The 26,597-nt window shown below is 39.8% G+C and overlaps 1 protein-coding gene across 2 annotated transcripts in view; it reads right to left on the bottom strand.

Moving 5' to 3' along the window:
- Positions 1-26,597, bottom strand: part of ndst2b (N-deacetylase/N-sulfotransferase (heparan glucosaminyl) 2b) — a 44,418-nt gene that overhangs the window by 12,848 nt on the left and 4,973 nt on the right. The window contains exon 2 of one of the 2 annotated variants that reach the window (XM_035533373.1): positions 14,671-14,750. The exons of the other annotated variant lie outside the window; for it this stretch is intronic. The gene's annotated coding sequence lies outside the window, so the exon portion shown is untranslated. The remainder of the gene's footprint in view (positions 1-14,670; positions 14,751-26,597) is intronic. 2 annotated transcript variants of the gene reach the window in all.

The raw sequence follows: 26,597 nt of genomic DNA, 5'->3' as shown, positions 1-26,597 counted from the left end.
TGTGTTTATCATGACTCAGACTAGGAGGGCTGTTGGAGAATGAGGCAGCCAGTGTGAGATGGAGAGACAGAAATGAATGTATGGAGGCATGAGAGAAAAAGAGGCACTGTTGGGATCAGTGAAATGAATGGCACAAGTACACTTCACAGAAAAGGAAAAAAAACTACACTGCTACACTGAGAGCTCTGTTCACACATCTATGCCTTGGGCTTAACAATGCAAGTAAAGCAGCTCCATGATGGCATTCTTCTTCATCTAATGCTAATGTTTAACTAAAGTACATTATAAAACATATTTTGGATCTGGTGGTTTTTAAATTGGATTTTATTCAGAAAGTGAGAATAAAATGGGATGTGGTTGACAAGTGCGTGTATTTGCGTTTCTGATCTCTCTCTCACGCACACACAGACAGTCTCCAAGCGGGAGCTCTTGAGGTACTGGAAGTTCGCAGCATACTAATCTGCAACCTGTGAGGAGGTTTGAAAAATAATTCACCTGCATACCTTCAAATTCATTGTAAACATTAATAGCCATTGCTTAATCCACATCCACAGATTTTCAATTATGTTCCTCAACTGAACATAAATAAATAAGTAAGCTCCCTATCAAGTAGTTCACAAATGTAAGTTGGTTTCCACAGCAATATACTCTAGTTTCTCATACTGGGAAGAAATGGAGGCAAATATTCTGGCACATTCAAAGTGCAAGGTGGAAATGAAAGAATCCAGACTGGAAATCTTCTTAGGAAATGCATATAAACCTGAAGACAAAAGACAAAGACACTGTCAGCGCCTCAGTTTCAGAAGTTAAAAACAAGGCTTCTAACATTCTCCCAGTTCAGGTTAGCACATATATACAGATACCACGAGCAACAAGTCTACTTCACACCAGGCTTGTGTGTGTGTTGTTCCTTTGGGCTTTATATAGCAGTACTTAACGGCTTGATAATACTTTGGTGAGTTTTAAATCACTTCCTTTTAATAGCAACCATTTAACTGCCTCAAACGTCAACTGTTACAATTGGCGATGCCATTAATAGGGTAGAGTACAGCAGTAAAACACTGGCTGTGGAGAAGGCTTCAGCCTCACTCACACACGTGTGTGCACTAGGAGTAACACGTCAGGGAGGCCAAACGACACTCTTACATTCCATTCACATTCAAATTCCGTCTGCGAGTAAACTTGCAGAAAACAGTGCGCCTTTTCATGAGACACAGGAAACAAGGGTTAAAAGAGGAGACGATAGTGGGAAACGCAGACCTAAAACAGCATGACACCCACTGCTTATACAAATGGACCTTTAATGGCTGCATTTTCAAAGCTACATCTGAAAGCACCATTCATGTGTTCACACCAGCGCATGGAGGATCGATGCCACAGTTGCGGAAAGTTCACTTTGAGGCGGTTTGATTACACCAGAAGATCATTTGGCCATAAGCTATTTTCCCCCCCTCTCCATCCAGATGCCAAGCCCTCCCCTCCATTGAGGGAAATTGATTTCCTTTGAAGACAAAGCTGCAGAGGAAGGGCCAGACCGCAGCCGCCCGGAATGCTAAAGAGCAGTGGTGGATGGCCTGGACCAGGCCTGCGAACTGAGCGCAACAGCATCAGTGCAACTGGCACCTCAGGCCATTTAACACAACTAGAAGATTCAAAAATACACTTTTGCTAAATGAAATGTTTTTGTTGGTTTTTTTTTTACAAAAACACCATTATTTTATATTTATTATATAGACTGTTAATTATAGTTATTCCCACATTCACTCAGCTCATATAAAAGTGTGACACTAAGTGCCACATAGTGAGAGTAACCATAGAAGGAAAATGAATGGTAGCTGTGACGCACAGTACAATATAACAAGACATCTCAGACACAGTCTAGTTACTGTATAATGAGATACCTCAGACACAGTCTACTTAGAGTAATGAGACATCTCGGATACAGTCTACGTACCGTATAATAAGACATTTCAAACACAGTCTATTTACTGTATAATGAGATATCTCAGATACAGTGCACTTATTTTATGAGCCATCTCAGATGCAATCTTTTTACTGTATAACAAGACACTATTTACTGTATAATGAGACTTCTCAGATACTGTCTACTTACTGTATAACAAGATATCTCAGATACAGTCTATGTACTTTGCATATACAATCATATACAATCTATATTGTATAACAAGACATCTCAGAAGAGGTTTATTTACTGTATAATGAGACAGCTCAGATAAAATCTAACTACTATAACAAGACATCTCAGATACAGTCAACTTAGTTGTATATCAGTTCAACAATCTGACACATAGTGCATGTTTGATCACTTAAGCAGACAACAATGGGCAGAGTATTTAGAAACCACTGGTTACAAAATGGTAAACAAGATAATGGCATTAGACTAATTAGAAAATTAGAACAAGGTACTCTATTGTCCCTCAAGTAGCAACTATGCTTAATCTGCATATGTAAATGTATAGTGTGTGTGTTTGTATGTTATGGTCTCCTGTCTGCAAACCAAGTTTCCCAAATAGCACAATAAACATGGAAGTTGAAAGTTGAAGCTGAGTTAAACGGGTCATATAAATTATAACACTAAATATTGTTAGAAATTAGAACATACTCTTAGATCATTAGGTGTGGATTCCAAAATTGCTGGCAAACAAAAATCACTCCCAAAAGTTACTGCAGAATGACCTCCCCATGCACTCTCTCCATTTCCAGCAGTATGCCATAGGGAGCTGGTCAATATCATAAACTGCACAGATTTGACATTTATGACGATATTTTTGACTGCTTGCCTCTATCTCTACAGCTACTTTTAAAGACTTGTTTCAGACTAGCCACTGATGAAGTGACCCTGAATTTGATGGAAGCTCATAAGATAGAAGAAAGGACATAAAAGAAGCTCTCCATCAGCACAGCAGACAAGCCGTAATTGCCCCTCAGTGAAAAGATGGCTGGATAGTGAACTGATGCTGAAGGCCCCTGCTATAGCAAGGCTTACTGGCAGCCACTGTCAATTAAAAGGCCTGTAGTCAGTACAAAATGCCATCATACTGCTCACAGAGACGGGAAAGAGCAGGAACAATACATCCTTAAACCATTTCACATCAAGCTACATGACATGAGTAGAGGTTGATGGTCAAATCCAAGAAACTTCAAATTTAGTTGGTATTTTATTCTAAAACCTTTAGTTTGTGAGGTGGCTTTTGCCCGGGACGAGGGGAGAGAGACAACATCCACAACAGTTTGATCATAGCTTTAAACTTTGCTGCTCTTTGACCACAAACAATATGCCAGCTTGGCTACAGGCAAGGTTTGTCCTTCTCCTAGCTTTTAGTGTTCTCCTGGTGTGTTTGGCACAAACAATCCATTGACACCACAGGTCATCATTATCTCTGGACTGTCTGAAGCAGAACATTTTACATTAACATTTACGGCATTTAGCAGATGCTCTTATCCAGAGCAACTTATAAAAGTGCTTTATCGTTTACTCATAGAATACATCTTAGTACAGTACAGTAGGTTAGAATCAAAGATGAACTAGATGAACTAGAATACTGTAGAATACAGGGATGAATGCTGATATCTAGAAGTACAAAATACATAAGGTCTATCTTAAACAATGATAAGTGCTATAAACAATAAGTGCTAGATTTTGTTAAACAACATAAACAATACCCTACAATAAGTGCTAAATTAGTCAGTCAACAAGGGAGCAGTGTCAGTTGTCCTTTAAATATTCTGCAAATAAATGGGTCTTCAGTTTGCGCTTGAAGACCGCAAGGGACTCTGCTGTCCGGACAGCAAGTGGGAGTTCATTCCAACATCTTGGAGCTAGGACAGAAAATAGTCTCGATGCTTGTCGTCCATGAGACCTGAAGCAAGGTATTTCAAGCCGAGTCGTACTTGAGGTTCAAAGTACTCGAGGTATGGATCAGGCTTTGACCATTGACCTCATGTATGAAGCGGCTGGTATGAAGGGGCTTCCAGAAAGATCACCTTTCAATACTTTTTCAACATTCAAAACTTCAACTGATCACTCAGAAGTGCATCACACCTACGTCACTTGTGCATCCACTCAGAGCAAGGGAGGAGGTGAGAAAACACCTGCCTTTGCTTCACATTGTTTACAGAACCTAAAAAATAAACCTGACAATATATGACACACTAAATGAAGCAAAGTAATTAACATATGATGATGTGCTGCTTCGGGTTAAAGTTGCCTTAACCTCTAAATCACCCAGAAACTGAACTGGAGTGTTGTACCATAACCTAGTGCTGAACTGGCATCTTTCTGAATGACACAGCTCTGAACCACCAGGATGAGAACACAAGAATAGCCTTTGATTTTCACCCAACTCTGCTGACAAATGTCAGCCTCCACACCTCTGCATGTCTGCTGCAGCGCTGCAGATCTCGGAGAACAAGACGACAAAAGGACTGGACTTAGCCTCTGGCAAGGAGAGAAGAACAAAGGCGAGACCCTTTCCCACCTGTCAGCTCAGATCTGGGCAGTGGATCGGGTTTAGCCTTGCCCCACAGGGCTCTCAAAGGCAGCGGACAGCGGCTGGTTCATAATCTCTGCAGCAGGATCAGATCAATGACAAAAGAGTCACGCTTTTCTGTAACTGCAGCCAGATGAGTGAAGTCTGCTCTCTGTGGACTGCAGTGTGTTTGTACATGCAGGTGAAAGGCCTGATGTGCTGCAGCCTAAAGAATTTGAGTTACTGAACCTGTAACTACACAAGAAATACACAAGAGAGATTAACTGAGGAAATGAATCCACATACAGTTTATCATACCAAAATGTGCAAGTGGAAGGCTATTGCTTATGGCACAATTAGGTTTATGATGTAAAATCATCATTGCTGCTTACCCTCTAAACCCAATGTTTCCTGTGTTCTGAATCCAGTCTCTTGGTTTTGGCTAAATCTCCTAAGGCTCCATAAGCTTTCAAAATGTCTGCTCACAAACACTTTCCACCGTTCTCTTTTTGTGTGTGTGTGTCTGGTTTGGCATTTCTTGTTTGCAGAGTATTTGTCAACACTGCATATTGCAGTTTGTAAAAGGCCAAACAAACCTGCCCTCCCATCCTGTGCTCCCACCCTCAGCACACAGGAGGAGATGGCCCTCCCCCGTCCCTCAGAGTCCAGGGAGTGTCCCACCACCCCATTCTCCCTCCTGTCCTACCACTACTGCAAGAGCCTTATATGTTCATTCATGGAGATTATAGTCTGCAGCCCAATGCTGGGCTCTGCATTTATAGTCTTTGTTTTCAAACATTAAAGATACCCGAGTCTGGCAAGCCACTGGCTAGCAATAGCTAGCATCCAGAAACTTGGTTCAGAGGGACAGACAAATTAAGTGATGGACACACATACAGAGAGACACACAAAATCAGCCTGACTCATTTGTAAAGCATTAGTGCACTGTATTCATATTTTTTAGAAATATTTGTTAACAATGTGATATGTGATAGCAACTCCATGATGTGAACAACATCAGAATGGATGCTGAATCAATAAATCAATACAGCAAAATTATGGGAATGAAAAATTAAGCCATCAGAGTCGAATGCATATGTACTTGTGTTTGTCACTATGCCTGAAATTTTCTGCACTTTTGGAAATAATCTTTAGCTGAGAAAATTCACACCAGCAGCATGTGAACATCTGTCACTGTGTGAAAACATGTAAATAAATTAACTTTCGTAAACATTTCCTTACTTTTCATTACTTTTGCTCATTTTTCCCTCCACCTTTTCTTCCAAGAAGCCTGCCCTGAGACACCCTTTCGGCTCAAATTCACCGCACCTGATCACTCTGACTGCAGTGCAGGCCGAAGCATACCCAAGCTATCAGGCCACAGTAGTACTGTGCCTCCAGTGAAAAGGAATGTTGAAATATTCATGTCTGGGCAATAGTTTTAAAGAAACAGCAAGTTCAGCAAGTTCTTCTCATGGATGAAAGAACATTAGAGGTCGACCAGAGAAAGACAGAATGGGTTTGACTTTGAGTCTAAGAAAATATCCATTACAGGATCATGATCAGTATTTCCATTTCCATATGAACAGTGACAATTTCCCCTTAAACTGAATATGTGAACCTGAATAAATTGATCTACAGGCTGAGGAAAACCTTGCAATGAATTGTGGAGTGACGTTTCATTGTGGCTTGTTTGCAAACCATGACAGTGATGCCACAAAATGGAGTTCTTTCAAATGTAGTGCCAGTGAGGACAGACAAGCAAGAAGGGTTGTGCCACCACATATTTTTTATCAGTGGGCTTTTTAAGCAACAAAGAGGCCCTGAGATTATGAGCCCTGGACACAGGTAGGTTAGCAAATACACCAACACAGACATCCTTAAATTGTCAAGAGAAGCTGAACTCAGTGATCTAACTGCACTGATGGCAGCAGAACAGAATACATATTGCTAGTTTAAATGTTGTCTTATTACAGATTTCAACTGAAAAGAAATTATAGGAGTGGTTTTGAACTTTTCAGGCCAAGGAACTGTTGAGCTTTATGACAAAGTGAATTAAGCAGGATATGACTCAAACCTGAAGGAGATGAAGCAGTGTATGGACCAAGATAACTGTGAAACAATATCAGGAGGGAGAAAATAATTCCATTTGTTGACTTCACCCTATAAGAGAGCCAAGGACTGTACACAACACACAGGGAAGAACAAGATCACACAGTCTTAGTGTTCCTAGCCCCGGACTGAATGAATATTTACTAGTGGAGACTAGATAAGAACAACATTGCTCTGATTAAATGTGGAGCAATAGACAAAGCTGCAAGTTTGAGCAATGTCACTGTGCACTTATACATTGTCAATGCTCGTTACATGTACTGTGCACTTTAACATCTGTGATGCCATTACATCACTACTACAATTGCACACCTGACCTGGCTACCTCAACATACTATTCACTCCTACTTTATTCACAAAGTCTACATATTTATTGGTACCATAGTCTGCACATTAAGCTCGCCTCTGCACACACTCAGACGTATCAGCCACTCTCCTACGGTCTTCATGTGACTGTAGTTTTATCTTACTGTCTTATCACCTGCTCATTAAACTGCATGAGAGCATAGTCCAACTGTGTTTCCTTACACTGTGCATCCCCGTATTTGTATAATGGCAATAGAACTGAATTGAATCAAAATTCCCCCAATGAGAAAAAAAAAAGGAAAGAGAGTATGTCTGTGAGCAAAAAGCAGCCAAGAGTCATTTCAGAATTCAAAAGTTTCAAATCATATTTATCCCAAAGGATTCTTGAGTTCTTGTCTTAAAACTACAGCATGCATGGGTTAGACCCTGTCCAGCAGGCTACAGCTTGATTAAAATAAGGCACCTAGAACTGTAGCTAGATATCAAAACACCTGTATGTCAAATCCTTGCACTGGCTAATTGTGTCTTTAGGAATAATCACATCTTCTCATAGTTCTGGATACCTATCTAAATAAGTCCCAGTTTGATCTCCTAGATCATCACATACTGATTATTGTAATGCTACAAAACACAAAAAAACAGTTTAATTTACAAATGTTAATTTAATTTACATTTACAGTTTAATGCACCACTAATTTAAAAAACTCCACCTTTTTGATAGTTACAACAGATTAAATACAATACCCTGGTAAAGAAAAACAAATGTATAGGTCACAGAAACACAGCAATTGAAGGATTACTGAGACGAAGACCTTTAGTATACTGCAAATTGTTTAAACTTGTATGATATTCAAAAACATCGTGACCAGTCCAATCACGATAAACTAATCCATGGGTGAACTGCAACAAAGTATCACTGGATTTAAAACCCCAGACAGCAGAGTCGCAGCATGGCCAATGAGTCTAAATGATCAAGAGTCATCCATTACCTTGAAGACTAGGAGCAGATTGCTAAGCAGGTGCAGAGGGACCACGATGACAGCAGCGCAACAGGGAAGCTTGGACAATGGTGCAACACAACCTTGAATGTGTAAAATAGGGGAAAATAAGTTTCCTAAGGAATAAAGTTTTTGAATCAACCATGACAGCAGTTCCTCCATTCATGTTCAGCACTATGGAACAGCCAGACATGTTTCTTTGCACATTATAGTTCCCTAATTTACACACCCTCTTACCTGGACATGCCTAATGATCTATTCTCTTGTTCTGCTGAGGTACACCTACCCCTGATGTCATGATGTTACTGTGCCTCAACCCATCTCAGCTGTCATGGCTACTCCCACGACCCCTGGTGTCCCCTGCTGTAGCCCACCACACCTCCACCCAAGCCAAATTACTTCTCTGTTGCCCTTGATGGATGTTCTCTTGTGAGATGGGTTTTGGACACACACACCATCAGGACAAGACTAGGACTTCTAGAAAACCAGACTAGACATTAATTGCTTTTTTTTTTTCATTTTATTATTATTTATTTATTTTTCTCTTAAAATTGTTACTATTGTGGCGACCGTTGTCAGCCAGAGGAGGACGGGTCCCCCCTTTGAGTCTTGGTTCCTCTCAAGGTTTCCTCCTCATGCTCTAGGGAGTTTTTTTCTTGCCACTGTCACCCTCGACTTACTCACTGGCGGCTTGGACTTGGACATTTGTTAAGCTGCTTTGTGACAACATCTGTTGTAAAAAGCGCTATATAAATAAATTTGATTTGGTTTGATTTGAATAGGCTTCGGGTTCTATCATCTGAAGTCTATCTGACAGTCACAAATACATTCTGACAACTTTGTCACCCATTGTATGTATGACTAAATGCTGAGAGAGGGGAGGAGAGGAGAGCAGAGGAGAGGAGTGAGGGATGAAGGGAAAATTTGAGAGTGTGCAAGAGAGGGAGAGATGGAGTTATGATTAGGTAGGTGAATGATTTTACCCCCCCCCCAAAAAAAAAAAAAAACCTTCTGATCAGATCAAATGAGCACAGTGTGTGAGATTAGTCTGGGTGCAAGGGGACTGGCAACTCAGTGAAGCTTCCTCTCTCAGCTCTGGATCCACAGCTACAGAATCTGCACATTGATTGTCATCTATACCCTCCCATCATCCTCCATGATGATATAACCACACTACCATGGAGTCCGGAGTACAAGGTGGAGTCTACTCAATTACAGACTTGGGAAGAGAGTATTGCCAAACTTGCCCATACAGCTGAACATAAACCAAAGCAGATTAAAATGGTTCTATAGCCCACTTAGTTTACATGAATCATATATTAATAAAACGCCCACCTTTCAAGGCAGAGTAACACCTCAATTCTCTGTTATGCAAAAAAAGCTCCATTCCTGTTCTAAACATAGGTATCCTAAAAAACATCACATCCATTGAAGATTTCAGCATGAAAGTAAACATTAAATTCACTTCCTTTCTGGTGATGCATCTTGGCCGCTGCCTGTACATTAGTCTTTAATAATGCCTTCTGGTGTCCTTTGAAGTTGAATCTCAAGAGGCAGTTCGCCTTCATCAGGAGCGTTTGAAGATCTGGCTCACCTGTTGGGCTCTAATACCCACCACCCACTACCACCCTGCACTCTCACTCTCTCCCAGAGCTCTCATTGCACTGAATCACACAGATCTAGCAGTGCTCTTAATATCACTCTGCCATTTCCAGGGATTGCTTATCTATGGGAAATAGTGCAATTACTTTGGACTTGATTCAGTCTCTAATAATACACTTGGTCTCAGCACTCACGGACAGATAAAGAGAAGCTCTCTTTATAAGGTTCAAGTCGGTCAGATTTGAATGATTCAGTAACCCCAGCAATGCTCAAGCTGATTGTCCTTATTTCAGTGACTGGGAGGTATGGGGAGATAATACTCTCAGAGATCTAAGATTGAGACGGTGTGTTTGTGTGTTTTAACCCTTTAAGGAACAAGTGCTGCTTCTCCCCGAATGGTCTCTGCAGTGCTTTTCTTCTGTGCATGAGCATTGTAACATGAGCTACGAAGCTCTGCATATTCAGTGGATAATAAACAGGAAACAAGCTGTGTTTATGGTGTTTATGAACTTCACCCTTTTTGACTATTTTCAGTCACTGACAAGTAGAAAATAAATATAAATATGTTACGGTTAGTCCCTCCCAGCTTCCATGTTCCATGTTTTCCCTGTCTTGTGTATTTTAGTTCCATTTCGTTTTCTCTGCCCCTCGTTTCTACCTTGTTAAGTTCATGTATTTAAACCATGTCTGAGTCCATGTTTTTGCTGTTCATTGCGTTTATGTGTTTGGTGAATGTTTTTGTAAGCCCGTATATGCATATATTTAAGTTTGTACTCCATGTCTTTGTGTTTAAGCTGGCCTTTGTGTTTCCTAGCCTTTGTTATAGCCTGCTTCCCGATTGCCTTCCTGTGTTTTGTTTGTTTGATCACGTATCCCCGTAATCTCCGTATTGGCTCTATGACCCTGGACTGCTATAATGACACTGGATTTGCCCCTAATAATTCTTGCTCTTCTCCACACATGCATCCCCCTCCTCACCGCTCACCGTTAAAATTTTTTCATAAATGCTTATCTTTCATGGATTAGGAAAAGTTTTTAAGGCAACATTTTGTAGTCCACATGTACTGAGAACTTATGCTACAATAACACTGTTCATCAATAACACTGAGGATCTCCAGGGTAAAATAATGTCAAATTTGGTAATCCATAAATTCCTTTTTAATAATGCTGTCAGTCCTAAATCTATGGGTTCTTGCTGAGTTTGTAAGAAGTAAGCAGTTTATTTCACTTATATTCAAACACCTGTATTAACCTTTACTATGCCATCTCTGTAAGATATAATACATTAATAAACAATAATATGCTATTTATTGAGATAACAATAGGCTTGTAATTCACTTGCAAAGCTTCTACTGTTACATATTTGTAACAATATATTGTGATGACTAGTGTCTAACTGTCACAACAAGTATGTAAGCACAGCTAGGTTCTGGAAGTATTTCAAGAAGGTACATGCACCTGAAAAGCAATTTCTCCTTTTTCCTGCTGGGTATCCTTCAAATTCCCCAAAAGGGAATTTGATAATTATATGCCAAATAAGCATCTTATAAAGCTCTAGTTATGTGGTCTGCGTGTGTCATGTCAAAACACTCAACACCACCACAGGTACATATTTCCAAGCTTCCAAGCATGTGCCAAAGGATGACAGCAAGAACAACAGCAACTTCTTTCATCTATAAGTACAGCAAAAACAGCCAAGGGCGGGCTTGAGCCTTCTCCACACTTACTTGCTTCTAGGATGCATCGATGGTGGTAATGCATGCACAAATATTTGTAGAGCCTTGGGCTGAAAATCAATGGATCACAGAGGCTAAGTTTAGCTGAGGGATGTAAGCACGACCCTGGCCACAGTTTGAGCTCTGACTGAGGGTGTTTCCATGGGACACAGTTTGAGCTCTGACCGAGGGTGCTTCCGTGGGACACACTCTGAACTCTGACCGAGGGTGCTTCTGTTGGACACACTCTGAACTCTGACCGAGGGTGCTTCTGTGGGACACACTCTGAACTCTGACCGAGGGTGCTTCTGTGGGACACACTCTGAACTCTGACTGAGGGAGCTTCAATGGGCCACGGCAGTGCAGCTCATATATGAAGTAGAAAAACAATGGATGACATTTGATGCCTAATTTCATACAAAGATGTATTACTGTTTAAATGAATAAGGATAAAATGAGGCTGGAAATTTTTTTACATTTATAATAAAGCACATGGATAACTAACATTCCCTTGAAACAGCAATATTAAATAATAATAGATATTTGTATCGCAAAGCTGAAATTAATATTTTACAGTGAAATAATTTAATAATTTAATATAAATCAAAAACAAACCCAAACTACACATGCGTATTCAAGGCATTCTTAGGCTGCTGAGAGAGAGAGAAGCCTGGGAGGCTAAATGCTCCACAGTCACAGAACATGGCAGTCCTAATTAATGGAATAAAAGGCAAGACTGCAGATCAATATATAGGCAGCTTCATGGTCTCCATAGCAACAGATTCTCCTACAGACACCTGAACAAGAGAATATTATTATAATCGGTAAATAATAATAATAAAAAAAAACAGGACAAGATGCATGGAAAATTTGATCAAAAGGAGTTTGCCTGTGGGATGGATTTGTTTAATGTGGATTCCAGCTGTACCAAGTTCCACAGTGATATCTGGACCTGATGCAATTTCACAGTGGAATCGAGTATTTGAGAATTTGAGTGGTGCCACACACCACACATAGATGGAAACTGCCTACAGGCAGTACCAGGTGGCACTGGCTGCTCATCAACTTTGTGTCATGGTTAGACAGTTATATTATTCCTTAGAAGGAAAGAAACATCTATATGATGTGCCTTCTTTCCTTCTTTAAAGGCAAGTTAGCTTCCAATGTGGGGGTGCAGAGGGTAGGAGTATGGCACAGACCCGCTCATCTGAGAAACCATCCCTTAACTCGTGAGCTATTGAGGGAACATGGGGGAAATAAAGGAAAAATCTTACTAGGACAACATACGGACCTCAAAGATTCTTCAGAGAGATTAAATCCTCACAGCCTTTTGGCTGTTACAGTGACAATTTCCACAGAGGTGTGCTTAATAAGTGAAACAAGCAACTAAAGTAATGCCATACATCAACAGGCAGTATCTGAACTCAATAACATTGAAAAATAACCCCCAATCTAATATCTGAAAGGCTCAACATTTAAAATCAAGCTTTAAAAGTGTAGCTGAAGCACTTCTCTAGACAAAAGTCTGAGTAACAGCAGGAAAGAAGCCATTTCTTTCTTTTTAGTCAGATCTAAACCAACAGTAGGAATACCACTGTCATCTAATTCATTGTGATCATATACTGTGGAAAATAATTTATTACAATTATTTTTTTTAAATCTTGAAAAAATAATCCCTCTGACAGAAGTGAAGTAGACTCTCATGGGCTGTTGTCGGGGGCTGGTGGTGAACGACTGATGGACTGGAGGCAGAGGAGTTCTGAGGCACCATTTCACCTACAATCTGAGTCACACAGAGGTTGGAAATGGAGAGCGCTGCCACAGGCCAGTCCATCGGGAGAGAAGCCATTACCAGTACCCAGTCATTTTATGGCTCCAACTATTACCATTTTACCAATAATCCCAAAATGACCTCAGCAGGACACATGTTACAAAATCTGAGCTGCTGGAACACATGATTACAATATACACAGAAGGAGAGTGTGATTTATATACTATACTACTATATTATATATTTTCTCCCTTAGATTGAGCAGCTCAAGATAATCGAGGTTGCCCTGTGGAATATTTAATATTCCACATATACACACAAAATGAACACACGTAAATATCTGGATGCATTGAATGTATGACATTAAATTGTATGACTTAAATGTATGAATGTATGAACTAAAGTTAAATATAATTAAGGTTTACAAACTGTGACCACAAATGTTAGTCAGCAGGTATATGTGTAGGTGCCTGTCTGCGTGTGGAAAAAACCCACGCTGCTGCTTGTCAGTCACACCCACCACCATCACCATACTCTTCCTCCCTCTTCTTCCTCTCCCACTTCCTACCAGTTTCTCTACAAACACCTACACAGACAGGTATTCAATACAGACGCACACATACACATATACACACACTTGCATGCACGAAGACAGATTATAGAGAACATACATACTCCCTATCTACGCCTGTCTTTCAGATTAAAGACGCCTTGATGTGGGTGCTAATGAGAGAACTACACAGAGGACTCTCTCCTCTATGTATTGTCTGTGCACATGGCGTCTCCTGCAGAAACTCCTCCAGATGGACTTCACATGCCACATCCGATACCATGCCATTAGCAGACATAAAGCAGGCCCATGCTTTACAGACTGCTATACCACTACTGAGCAGATGAGAATATTCATTTATGTAATGTGTTCATCATGATTGGCTGGATGTATTGCAATGTTGCAAGGAAAGTCATGAGGAAGACAATAAAGCCCTAAACATACATGCAGTAATCACTCATGTATGGTAGATGCAGGTATACACATGCATGTACCATACATGTAATATGAAATATTACAGTTCAAATCCCACATGATCATTGCAGCAATAATTAGGTACAGAAGCACTGTTAGAAGTAAAACGTATGTGAATCATCAAAAAGACAGTGAGCTATAAACCAAGCCATATAGACAGCATGTCGTAAGAATGGTCTCTCATGCTGTTAGAATACAGATTCATCCAAACCATAAATCTATTTTTAACCTGCAGATGTTTAAACCTTTGTTTACAACCTGATGTGCAACTTATTTTGACACAGAAGGAACATTATGAAAAAACTAAATTTAAATTGGGATAAAAAGGTTGACTACTAAATAAAAGATCAACAAAGAAACAAATCAATGACAAGGAAGAAATAAGTGACACCCTGTCCAACCACTCTTATAGGAAACTGCTCTATATAAAATAATTCTGTTCAATCTACAGACACAGAACTCATGTGTTGCCACCCACACAAAATCTTCTAAATTAATAGGACAGCTTCACCATGGAAACAAAGCATTCTTTCCCTTTAGGACCAATCACACTCTCTCTCACACTCTCTCTCACACTCTCTCACACACTCTCTCACACACTCTCTCACACACTCTCACACACACACACACATACATGGAGGCAAACACACACCCAAGCCCCAGATGCCTTCTTGTCCTGCAGTCTTCCTCCCCATTTAAATGACAGATTGGAGATGTAGGCTACCAACAGACCTGTGAAAACACAGAAGAATCATTAATACCCTGCAAGCCATTCTGCATTTCCTCTTGAGCTAGGAAAAAAATGGTGAGAAAGAGGTGGAAAAAATGTGGAATAGGGAGCCAAGTGAACCTTTTATGTGCTATCAGGTCATTCCCCAGATACAAGCGGGATTAGAAGTAGTACAGTTGGGCACAGTTGAAACAGACAGAAAGATGAAAACCTCCATAGAAGAAAAGCCCAAAATCCATGTCATGGCCAGATCAAGTGAAGAAATTAGAAGGTGCGATGGCGTTTTGTCTGGTGCATTCAGATCCATACTCCTCATCCTCAAGCACTATTTAAATACCACATTGAAAACCGATAGTGACAAACTCACTGATGAACACTGACTTGTTTTTTTCTTTAGGTGAAAAACACAGCTTTGTCTCAAATGTACAGCACTTCCCAAAAAGAGTGAGCAAAACTTGAGGGAGCTCAGGAGACTGAAGAAAAGGGAGAGAAATAGAGAGAGAAGGCTAGAGAGCAGCTCTAGATTCAGAATGATTTATTCTCTCAGCATCTTTAATTAATGTCTAGGTAAGGAAACAAACACTCTCTGTGATCTAAAAACAGTGCTGATGAAAACACTAAAATATCAGAATGGGCAGTTTAGGCATAGAACATATGTCCTGGGACATATGAATTAATGATGTCAGTAGGATAAGCTTAGCGCTGCTAGAAGAACTACTAGCTACCTCTGGCTTGCAGGCCAGGAAATGCTGCTTAGAGTTGCATGAGAAGTCCAGTGGTGACCATCACACATATCCCTTCCCTCCCTTCACTTATCTTCTCTTTCGCTGGCCATGACCAACTAAGCACATCCACAACCTCCCAAACAACACTGTTTAAAATAAGCTCCCTGTTATGAGCTCAAACATCAACCACAAGAGGGAGGGTATGAAGTGAGACCTGCACAGAGTTGCTGAGTGTGCCCACACAGAGCTCCAGATTTCATATAGAGTCATTGCATGTGCCCAGCAGCTCCACCTAAACCTGGTGACAGATTTTCTTTTTCAAGGTGCACCCAAAACGAGTCCTAGAGATCTACTGCCCTGCACAGTTTAATTCCAACAGACCTGGATCTAAAATTCAGGTTCTATTGAAGGCTGTGATTAACTGCAGTAATTGTTTTGGATTAGAGTTGGAAGTAACTCTGCAGGGAGGCCCCCTGCCAGCTCCTGAGCTGGGTAGCCCTGCTCTGGCTTGACACAAACCGGAAAAATGGAGAGGAAATCTGCCCAACTAGTAGGCAACCTATAAGTAAGGGCAATCAAACAATGAGAACGATGACCAAATAAAACAATCACAGTTTTTCTTTCATTGTCTCAGCATGTATCAACTGCAGCAATCTGGATTTGGGCAGAGAGGTATAGACCTGCTACAGTTTCCTTGTGGGAATTAGCAGAGTACATTCTGATATAAGGTAATCATGTGAAAGGACCCAAAAACACTCACCAAGCACTACAATTATTACCTCCTGTCTTTATCATCTAATTGCATCTATTTACACTATAGAAAATGAAGGGCAAAAAAAGCTTTTTTCCATGTTTGCTTTCACTGACAATAAAGAAACCTTGAACAACAGTCTTTCACTCCAAATGTAAAATTGGCAAGGTTTTGCAGCAGTTAAATCATTCAGCACTTGCTTCAAGGCTGTACTGGAGGACAATGTTGAGTTCTTCAAGTGATTTTAAATTCCAAAGGTAGTGAGGAGGTGAGATATTAAAAATAACAACTTCAGGCAGTGCCGTACATGGATAGATTAGCAGAATGTTTTACAAAATAATCAATTATAGCTCAACATAATACACATACTTGATATAATGAATTCTTTTGTAACATATGTTCTGCAGTCAGAAAATTTAGCGAGGGGGAAAAAACCATTCAAATTTAAAATCATTCCATCTTCAAGCACCATTACCTCAATAGCTGTGTCCAATCTGTGCTGCTGAGCCAAGGGGGCTTTCTATCTCCAATGCAACCACTTCATTACAATCAACATTACAACACAACACACTTGAGCAGTGGGAACACAAGCGCAGGTGGAGAGAGGCATCTCAACACGCAAGTCACGCCTGTCAGTCAAGAGGGCACAGGTTCGGCCATATTGTGATTTGATCCATATTCATGCCCCCAAAATCCATACGACCTCATATAATGGGGGCAGTGGAGGTGCAATTATTTCCTGCCAACGGAGGCGTAAGATTTATGGGTGGTGGCTGCTCCCATATTTAAACATATTAATTCAGAGCCGTTTGCGGTCCGTTCATTGCTCTTCTCACTTCATGATGCCGGGCGTCATTATGTGCCGTGATGGCTGAGTACAGCTCCCAGTGCGCAGAGTGCTGGGTCCAGTGGCTCTGTGACTGACAGTGCTCTTAATGAGAGCAGAGAGGCACGGCGGCATGGCCGGCATCTGAAGAGGGCCCCGGAACAGAAGCGCTGTGCGTTGCCGTGGGCAACCGGCCCGCCAATGTGCCAGCAGACGGCCCTCAGCTGCAGGACTGTGTTTTGACGTTCTGCATTCGTCAGTGCAGTTCTGCATTTACTGGTTTAGATGAACAGATCTCAAAATTTTACATCAAAAGCAAAGAAAAAACAACACAGAGCAATGCTACATAAAAGCACTCATCATATGTATTGATAATTGTATGTGAACTTTTTAAATGGAGGAAAAATAGCGAAACTTCAAAGTGTGAAGCTATAGGTTCCGAGGATTAATGAAATCATTTTGTATGGATTCTGTTAGCAGGCACCTCACAGTGGTAAATTCATATGTCAGAGGGAGGCTACATAACCCTTTGGCCCCAATACCAGCATCCCTTAGCTGGTTATGAACTGAAGTGTGTGTAAATTCTGAGAGTCATGAGATAATTCATGCCAATTTTTAAAGAATTATATATAATCTAGATAGGAAAAATCAAGGCCAAATCAAGAAGCTAAAAAACAGCATCATAATGTTAATATTATATTTCTACTTGCATCTCAGAGTCCACACAGTTGAAAATAGAACCATGAACACGTAAGTTTTCTTTAATCATCTTAGTCAAATATAACCAGGGCATCCATTTAGTAGTCCGGTTATGCTTACCCAGCTACTGCCTTACTAGTGATTTGACACCAATGACTAATGCATTGCTACTGGGAGTACTCTATTGCCTTTTCCAAATACTGTTTAATAATTTATCAATATGCAAATATTTCAGAATTTCATGGCTTTAAAAAAATTGTATGACTAAGAGGTTTATATTCTCTACACATGTATGGTTTTTGTGCAGTACCAAATCAAATACTCTAAGGCTGAAGAATTCAGATGGACTATAGGAACGGAGCTGCATAGACTGGTACAATGTTGACTGTAGATGACTGTAATATAATTATTATAGAATTTTAATGAATTAATTAGCACTATCTTTGAAACATGCAGGCTGGAAAATCCATAATGTATTTTTCCCCCTATTATTGCTATTCCATTTAAATAATATAAAAACAACACATAGTATATAAAACCTGCAGAATTACAGAGTACACCGTGCAGGCAGGATTACTTGTTTTCCCATTCAAGGTTCATGGCTTTCGATAAATACATGGCAGATTCAACTTAACACTTTCTCACTTCCTTCCATCTAAAAGCAAAGTCCTTCATAGTCCATTAATTCCTCCTGTATGGAGAAGGTCAGTGTGGGACAGGCCTGGGGAGCCATAAAGGCCCCGTGCTCAGAGCGGCCACCAGTCTGCCTGCCAGCCAGCAGACACACAGCGGCAGATACCAAGCACACACACTTCATTTCAACTCAATTTCATTTCCTGCTTGAGTGCACATTTTGTGCTTTTCATTTCAAGCGTAAAGAAACGTTACGTTTATTTTCCATTTAATTTGAGCTGTTTTGGCATCTAAATGAAAGGCTTTCAGCTTGAGCCCTGTCAGTATTTACGAAGGGGACTTGTGATATTTACACGGCCAGTCTATCCTGACAGCATGCAGCCATAGAACACAACGGCAGACTGTGCCTGAGAGAAAGGTGGACAGTCTCTTTTGTTTTATTTCTCTCCTTCTCAATTATCTGTAGATGTATCTGTCACTTTGTGTCTCTCTTGATCTCCTCACTTAATCTCATCACTCCTCTGTCTCTCTTTCCCTATATCAGTCCACAGGCTGTGCTCGCATCACTGTATTTCATTATAGCCATCTTTCTCTCTGCCAACCATGAGCTAGAATTCTGGAACACATGCTTGTCAGCACTTCTGCCTAATGGTGTGGACACTAGACTGTTTTTAATCTTCCTATCTTAAGCTATTTCACTTGTCGGTCTGTCAGCATGGTGCCAAGTCTCCTTTCAAAATGTATTAAACCAGCAGGACTGTAGGGAGAAGAAGAAGACAACAGAATGCTCACAAATTTTCTAAATATGTAAGACAAAATTTTTTTAATGTTTTCTTGTCACTAGAGTTTTAAGTAATTAAATGCAATTTAATGGTATCAAAATATCAGACAAAATATATGCCTGCACACACCAGCAAAACAATGTCTGGTATCTGTTTTCACATTTGCCTTGGCAGAATGCATTTTCTAAAGCTTGCAGTACAGGTATTCATTGGATCTTCCTGATAAATACTGAGCATCTCTTCCACTACCATGAGAAAAAAGAAAGCCAAGATTTTGGCTCACATAACATAGGCAATAGAGGATTATGAGTTTTCAATGCTGTAAAATGATTTTCTAATAGTAAACACATTTGATTTTTGTGAAACCTCCACCAAAGGATGGTGAAAACTGAGTAATCGCAGTGGAAATCACAGGCTGTTATGGCTTCATTCTCACACTGCAGATTTTTTGCACTTAAATGCCAGGCTCAGGTTTTTCAAATACAAACACACCAGGTTATTTTGGCATAGCGCCAAAGCAAGGTTCCCTGGTTGTCATGGATACCTTAAACACATGCATGTGAACAAGCAAACATAACACCATATTTTTCATATTGTTAAACTGAATCTGCTCTGATAGAAAAAGAATCATAAAAGACAGATTTCTAATGCAAAGTTGGAGTGAGTTACTAAAGTGTACATACAACACTTTACACTTCAGGTCACAGTCATTTCACTTTACACTACAAACTTACAGTTCAAGTAGAAAATAAAGTGCTAAGGCACATGCTGTCTGTTTCACTAATTACAAGCAGACCTAGTCACTCTCTCCTCAGTATTTTATTAGTAACTCCTTTTGAAACAGTTTGCATTTAATGCGCAATTTGTTAACACAAGCCTCAAAAGGTGTTCAGAGTCTGCAAAAGGGTGCCTGCTGTTGGCATTCCAACACTCACATGTCCTGGCACTGGCCAAGGAGGGTAGTCATGATTAGAGGGAGGGGCCCCTCAGCTGATTGGCTGGCATAGGAGGAGTTAGTCTGAAGAAATTCTCTCTGTGTTAAAAACAAACAAACAAACAACCACCAAAAAACCTCTCAAAAAGCCCCCCCCCCACCCTCAAACACATGGATGATAACATCTGCTATACATGCCAGCAGTCTGAGACAATGCCATTATTACTGTTTCATGCATGGCTTTGTGCAAGTCTTAACAACTAAACACTATCCATGTCTGATTAAAGCAAAGCTTTGATTGATAGCAGAAGCCTCAAAGGGAAAATATGACTTAAAGTTGAGTTATGTGTAGGAAAAGCCAAAAGATAATATGGTAGGAGAGGAAGGGAAAACAGTGTGAACTGTGTTCTTGATGGAGTCATCAAGCTGAGGAAGGAGATGGAATAGTGAGGAAAATTAAGTTTTCCTCCACAATTCACTGCTGGAGAGTCCTGCTTACACTAGCTAGAGTCTTATTACTTTTTTATGGGCAGCAGGGAAAACCAATTAACTCAACAGCTGGAGTGAGAAGAGACCCACGAGAAGGGTGTCCTGGGGGTATTTCTAGTGACAGGATTTGTTGATACATGACTGAATCATCTACTACAACACAGATCTGCTCAAAATAACAATAAAATAAAGATAATTTGAGGCTCATTTAAATAATTACTTATTTTTACTTAAATGATTTTAAAAGGTCACGTAGTAATATGATCTGCAAAACTCTAGTATTCAGTAGGGGCTGTGGGAGATAGAAACAAGTATTTGTTTCAAATTGCCCCAGAAAAAAAAGAATTTATTTCTATGGTTGTGCATTCTATTCTGCTGCAAGTTGTGAGTTCCGTCACTACAGTTGTAAAAGTTTAACCCTTTGCAACATAAAAAACTATTATCAAATCTTTATTAAAAAGTCAGAATAATAGCTTAAATGAGACATCTTTTTTACATACAACATTTTAAATTGCCATATTTATTGAACAACTGGTTTACATAATCAAGGACATCAATTGAAGATGATGCATGTAAACCTCTAATATAATGACTTCTTAAAGAGAGTAACTGTAGTCAGGAATATCAGTTAGTTCAGATGTAGGTTTAATCCACATTCCAAGAGAGTCAAGAATGGCACAAGCAAAATACATTTTTGAGGATCTTGGAAGGACCTTCATAAGACTAGAAAGGGTCAAAAAATTATTTCTAAACATTCCACATTCAATAGTCAGGCAGATGAATTAGAGGTGGACATCCTACAAAGACCGGTGAACACTCTGCACAAAATTCTCACAAAGGACAATGAACTACAGAGTGACAGAAACAAATAAGAGGCATTAACACCAAGCCCTCATCCCAACTATGATGTATGGCAGAAGGAATAATACGAATTTAATGAATGAATTCCAGATTGTCTAAGAGAATTCGACAACAGAATGAAAGATCAAGAGTCTGTGACCTGAAACTCCAAAAATGTTGTGTCATGACTGTGACCCAAAACAGGACTAAATTAATGACAAAGGTTTAAACTGATAAAATTACATATTTTAGTATTACCAAGTAGAGCCCTGATTTTTATTTTAATAAAAATAATTTTATCTAAAACAAGCAGTAATACATCCAAAAATATTAGATAAAATGGAAACAAGTTTATTTAGAGGAATGAGCCAAAAATTGTCTCCAACTGTTGTACTGAATTGTTGCAGAAGGTATTTAGTTGAGGTTACAGACAATATAGGAGATTACTAGTTACTAAATTCACATATCTTTTTCTTCAAGTACCTATGACTGCTTAAAGTGTTTTTCTACCATAACATTGTATATTTTTTAAAAATAAACTTGTGTTTATGACCTAGAAGAACACCCGGTGACATTTTAGGAGTCATTCGTACAGAAAATCAGATAATTCCAAAGAGTTCACAAATTGTTTCTCAGAACTGTGTACAGCATAATCTTCAGAGTGAATACATAACAGCTGCATTTTAATTTATTGCAACTGCTTTTTAATGGCAGGCTGCAGATATTCTATCATATAAGCATAGCAGACGTGGCAAGCCTATGGACAATAATGGAGCCGAGATATGGTTGTGGTATAGGCGAACCTGAATAACTCAGTTCTGGATGCCTGCCTCAATACTCACTCTAACGTGGTGAGCACTAGGCTAGGAGGACCCTTTTTTTTTTTGACAAGTTCCTTGCATGAGTCCAAGTACAAAGCCCAATTCTTACCATTAATCACTACTAAAGTTTAAAAGAGTCTCCCTTAGCTCCCAAATGGCGACTCATTTCAGAGCAGTGAACTTGAAGGGAGAGGTGACTTTTTGGATTCCACTGCAAACCATGTGGGAGGAGAAAGAATGAGGATTCAAAGGATGATGAAAATTCACACTCCTTTTATCCTCTGAGGAGGCTGCTTCCCACATAGTACCATGATTTCTCAAAGATGGATTTTGCCATGCGCAGCTTTATATGCCTATATAAACATCTGGCATTGCATGATTTTTAAAATGACTTCCAGATGGTAAATTCAAAGCTTTCATAAAACACATTTAATTTCAATTAGTGTTAGTCATTGTGAACTGCAATTTTGTGCACTGCAATTTAACTGCAAGTTTGTAAGTGCTTTTCCCTGATTGAGACTCCATGTGTTTGATGGTTTCGGCTGGCAGTCTGCTGGCAGTCAGTAGAGATGTTATAATGATCTTCATAATAACAAATATGAAGACCTGTTGGAGAAGCTTGAGGACCTCTTCAAGACTACCAGGTAGGGCTGCTGCTCACAGCTGGATGGACTTGAAAAGAATGCAGCATGCATAGCAAGCATTTGATGTCACCATGACCGTCCCAAATTAAGCAGTAACTGAAGGGGGAGAGAGATAAGGTATGGTGAGTGCATAAAGTTGTGCAGACAAATGGGAGCAGGAGAATCTTTTGAAGATTCAATGACAAAATGAAAAAAACACACCTCTAACAAGGGCTCTGTAAATCAGTAGAGAACAGACAGCAAGTATAAATAAGAAGAGGAAACCCCAAAGGAGAATATGAGAGCAGGACAGTCAGCTGGGCTCATGAAACGGTTACCTGTAAAATGCTCCTTTTGCTGGAAGTCGTCCATGTTCAGTTGCCGATCTCTCTGAGCTACACTATCATTAGCCAGATAACAGAGGCCAGGATCCATGGCAAAATTCCTCACTCTCCAAATAAAGGTAGAGATATAACTTTACAATGAAGTTGAGTAGATGCTCTAAAATAACTTCAGAATCCTCACTATGCCCTTGCATCGATTAAAAAAAAAAAGTCCCATACAGGTCTGAAGACCCATGGCTGATAACAGGTTATAGACTTGGCTGAACGAAGAACACTTTTCCATTAATTTCATATACACTATGTAGTTTGAACTCACTAAACCTTTTGAAGCACTACTAAATTACATGCAGGAATAGTGGTGAAAATTTACTGGTCAGAAGAAGTGCATTTGAAGGTCTATCATAAGTAAGGCTTATAGGCTGAAACATGGGTTGAATGCCATGTAGCATGTCTGAAGGAGCAACACTGAACCAGTGTTCTAGCAAAACTTCACCCAGCACAGGCAGTATGAAGACATGGCTGTCCTTGTCACTGACTAAAGCCCCCACTTATATGCATTCCAGTCCAGTCTAATGATATTCTGAAAAACAAATCTTGTCATTGTTAAATCTACTCTTTCAGATGTGATTTTATAACCCAACCCAGAAACTGCAAGCACAACAGCACAATAAAACAGTTCACATCATATGTAGTTCACATGTTGTTCCACTTTGAATGCCATTTCCCATTTATTTTCTACAGGCTTGCATATTATTTGTATACTTTGGACATTTTCCTGGGAACAAACATCAAAAGGCCATCCAGAGGTTCCCCTGTAACTGCCTCGGTAAACCAAAATACAACTGTGAAGTTCCTGACTCCCATAAGGTTGGTCAAGACTTATAATTCACGTCTCACATCAGTCTATTTTCCTTTCTGCAGAGCTGTGATTTAATAATGTACAATATGAGGGTCCAGAGATGCTGAATTCACATTCAATAAATATTCACTGGAGTGTTGGCCACCATGGACCATCAGCCACAAATGAGAACTTGAGTGAGGGGGGGAAAAAAGGTCCAAAGAAATTGACTGCAGGCACTTATCCACCTAAGAGGAGCTGACAATGGCTTTCATTCTTCTCATGTCTGAGGCATGGCAATGATCAACACCACCAGTGATCCTTCTGCTTTAGGCCCCAGACACCACACTTAAAAGTGTTTAAAGTGTTTAAAGTGCAGAAAGTAAGAAAGAATGAACAAATGAATGAAAGAAAGGGTGACTTGATGAATGGATGGATGGATGGATGAATGAATGAATGAATGAATGAACATACTACAACCACTACATGGCATCAGGTGTACATTTTTGGAATCGGTACCTGCAGAAACAGGTTTGATGCAAATTAAGGATCAAATATGCATAGAAAGTGGAATCATGAGTTCAAACCTAAGAGAGTGAAGACACTGCAGCAGATACAAGAAAATACAATCAAATCAACACTGTACATGAATTCTGTAACTATATACGCAGGTATATCCAGGCAGCACTGGTTGAAAAGGTACAGAACCTCCCAGAGCTGGAGGTTCTGCTCCTATTCGATGCTATTGTTTCAAACAATTATAACATTTACTTCATTGCAAGACAGCTGACAGTACATGCAGATGCCCAGCTCCAGTCAGGTTTTAATCAGTCCTACTGTATTGACACAATGGAAGTGCGCCACAGAGAAACGACTACTGGATGACATCCCATAACGCTGGCCTTGGGTTGGAGCTGGAGTACGTTTCGTGTCATTGTCAACAGCTCCTGCTTGCAGAAGAGTTATTACTACTGCACAGAGCACTGCCAGGGCCAGAGACAGCAAACTATAGCAGATATTAGTCAATGACACAGTGAAGCTCATCTAAACACTTCAATGTCTGCAGATCCAAAGTGATTAAGTTTCCTGGTGCTTTTTACATATTTATAGGTAGGGCATTATGAAAGCAGGTGAAAATGAACATATTCAAGATCAAATTTTGTTAATTCTACAGTATAAATTTTCATTAATTTAAAATAAATGTAAGAAAAGTCATAAACTGAATACAAACTGAAACCAGCAACTGAAGTTCAAAAACTGCCAAAACAATAAATTGCCCTAAAATGGCCTGACTCTCACTTTAAAATGTTGATCCCATAACTCTTTTCTACTTTTAATGGAAATTGTCACATAATCTACTGTACTAATTGTAAAATCTTTTTAACATTCCTCAAAGTACTAAAAGCACCAAATGACAGCTTCTGACCAGCATGGTGACACTTGCACAGCTGGTATGCAAGAATAAAAGGCTGTTAGTAGTGTGTTGACCGCTGCAGACATGCAGGCCTATAGAGGTACTCATTGTGAGATTCTCAGCACTAATCACAGACAGATGGATTTGGAGACCCAGTGGGATGCAACACAGCTGCAGCTAGTACTGTCCAGAGACACTCAACCATTGTAATCATGGTACAATGGCAATTGAAAGAAAAAAAAAAAAACACTGCGAAAGAAACTGGGTTTTATAAAACACACACACACAGACACACACACAGACACACACCCCATTGGGCTATATCAAAACCTTTTCCCTGTCCAGTGTTTGACCCAACTTCTGACCAGAGCAGATTCTTTTCTAATTCTACTTTTAAATTCTACCACCTGCTTCTCATTCAAAGCAAATATTCTACATAATCTGACTACAACAAAGCCCCTGGCTAAACCTAGGTCTCACAGGGCAGTATGAGAGAGAAATCTCAGTGTGAATGCAGCACAATACAAAAGAGAAATGAAGTATCCCATTACACACGCATATGCCTGTGAAAGAGTGCAAGACTGAGGAACCAACCCTGTATTTGTTCAAAGGAAACTGGAACAATGGATGCCTTTCAGCCTCATATTTTGTAAAGAGACAGCTGTGACATGATCCAGGAGACACACCTTAGTGTTCCTCCAGCATCAACTTCTGCACAGTAGAAAAAAATTTGTTCGAATTGCACATTATCCCACTTATAAAATCCATAGAAATGGGTACTTCATCAAACTCCATTTGAATGCCTTATCAATAATAACATTAAGGTTTCCCTGCCTAACATTACATTACAAGTGAAAAGAGGATTCCTATGGATTCCCCATCCTATGCTCACCCCTATACATATAATGACTAGTGCAGCCATGTAACAAAATATAAGCTCTTTTCAACTGTAAACGTATATTCATAGCTTGAGGTGCTACTTTCACTGAAGGCAACGCCATTAAGCACACATCCAAGGCAAAAATCCCATTTGTTGACATAGCGCCAATTAAGCAGATCTGTCAAGGCAATCTAAAAATAGAGTGAACTGTTAGAGTGTTTTCGCAAAGCACTCAACAAAGGAGTGATTT

Source organism: Electrophorus electricus, chromosome 14, assembly GCF_013358815.1.
Source record: "Electrophorus electricus isolate fEleEle1 chromosome 14, fEleEle1.pri, whole genome shotgun sequence".
Classification (NCBI taxonomy): domain Eukaryota; kingdom Metazoa; phylum Chordata; class Actinopteri; order Gymnotiformes; family Gymnotidae; genus Electrophorus; species Electrophorus electricus.
The sequence above is the reverse complement of the archived record's forward strand: the minus strand, read 5'-3'. Positions and strand labels throughout refer to the sequence as shown.